Source organism: Camelina sativa, chromosome 17 (assembly GCF_000633955.1).
Source record: "Camelina sativa cultivar DH55 chromosome 17, Cs, whole genome shotgun sequence".
NCBI lineage: Eukaryota > Viridiplantae > Streptophyta > Magnoliopsida > Brassicales > Brassicaceae > Camelina > Camelina sativa.
Window position 1 is genome coordinate 15,610,949 of NC_025701.1, and position 2,104 is coordinate 15,613,052.

The following is a 2,104-nucleotide window of genomic DNA, read 5'->3' on the forward strand; positions in this document are numbered from 1 at the left end:
TGTTGAGTAAGGGATTCATCCGTCCTAGTGTATCACCGTGGGGAGCGTCGGTGTTGTTTGTGAAGAAGAAGGATGGAAGTTTCAGGCTGTGTATTGATTATCGGGGTTTGAACCAGGTCACTATGAAGAACAAGTACCCTCTTCCTAGGATCGATGAGTTGTTGGATCAGTTGAGGGGTGCTACTTGGTTCTCCAAGGTAGATCTGGCATCGGGTTATCATCAGATACCGATAGATGAGGCAGATGTGAGGAAGACTGCTTTCAGGACGAGGTATGGGCACTATGAGTTTGTGGTGATGCCTTTCGGGTTGACTAACGCATCAGCAGCGTTTATGAGATTGATGAACAGTGTATTTCAGGAGTTTCCGGATGTATCTGTCATCATTTTCATCTACGATATTCTGGTATATTCTAAGAGTCCTGAAGAGCATGCAGTGCATTTGAGGGCAATCATGGAGAAGCTGCGGGAGCAGAAATTGTTTGCCAAGTTGAGCAAGTGTAGCTTTTGGCAGCGTGAGATGGGCTTTCTGGGTCACATTGTTTCTGCAGAGGGGGTTTCTGTAGATCCAGAGAAGATTCAGGCTATCAGAGATTGGCCTAGACCGCAGAATGCCACAGAGATCAGGAGTTTCCTTGGATTGGCAGGTTACTACAGGAGATTTGTGCAGGGGTTTGCAAGCAGAGCACGTCCTATGACTAAGTTGACAGGGAAGGATGTTCCTTTTGTCTGGTCAGAAGAGTGTGAGGAAGGCTTTGCAAGCCTGAAGGAGATGTTGACTACTGCGCCAGTGTTAGCTTTGCCTGAGCAGGGAGAACCCTATGTGGTTTATACAGATGCATCTAGAGTTGGTTTGGGGTGTGTTCTGATGCAGCATGGGAAGGTGATTGCCTATGCTTCGCGGCAGTTGCGGGTGCATGAAGGCAACTATCCTACTCATGATTTGGAGATGGGTGCTGTAGTTTTTGCCCTGAAGATTTGGAGATCTTATCTTTATGGTGCAAAGGTACAGGTGTTTACAGATCATAAGAGCCTGAAGTATATATTCACTCAGCCTGAGCTGAACTTGAGACAGAGGCGGTGGATGGAGCTTGTGGCAGATTATGATTTGGAGATAGCCTATCATCCTGGTAAGGCTAACACGGTTGCAGATGCTCTGAGTCGGAAGAGGGTAGCTTCGGCTCAGGAGCAAGAGTTGGAATCTCTGGTAGGGGAGATCAGTGCGTTGAGCTTGTGTGCTGTTTCACAGGAACCGTTGGGTTTGGAAGCAATAGATAGAGCAGATCTTCTAAGTAGGGTGCGGATGGCTCAGGAGAAGGATTTGGGGCTGGTGAATGCCTCTAAGGATGTGGGTTCAGAGTATCAGGTCTCAGATAATGGTACTATCTTGGTGCACGGTCGTGTTTGTGTGCCCAAGGATTAGGATTTGAGGCAGGAGATTCTGAGAGAGGCTCATGCGAGCAAGTTATCCATTCATCCATGAGCGACTAAGATGTACCGTGACCTCAAGAGGTACTATCATTGGGTCGGGATGAAGAAGGATGTGGCTAGTTGGGTTTCGAGGTGTGATGTGTGTCAGCTAGTGAAGGCTGAGCATCAGGTTCCTGGCGGGTTACTGAAGAGTTTACCCATTTCTGAGTGGAAGTGGGATATAATCACCATGGATTTCGTGGTAGGATTGCCTGTGTCTCGGACCTTTGATACTATTTGGGTCATTGTGGATCGGTTGACTAAGTCTGCACATTTTCTGGCCATTAAGAAGACTGATGGAGCAGTGGTCTTGGCTAAAAAGTATGTGAGAGAGATAGTCAGATTGCATGGGGTGCCAGCGAGCATTGTGTCTGATAGAGATTCGAAGTTCACTTCGGTGTTCTGGAAGGCATTTCAGGCGGAGATGGGCACTAAGGTGCATATGAGTACAGCTTATCATCCCCAGACAGATGGACAGTCTGAGAGGACGATCCAGACGCTGGAGGATTTGCTGAAGATGTGTTTGTTGGATTGGGGTGGCCATTGGGCAGATCACCTGAACCTGGTAGAGTTTGCTTACAACAACAGTTATCAGGCGAGTATTAAGATGGCTCCTTATGAGGCTTTGTATGGGAG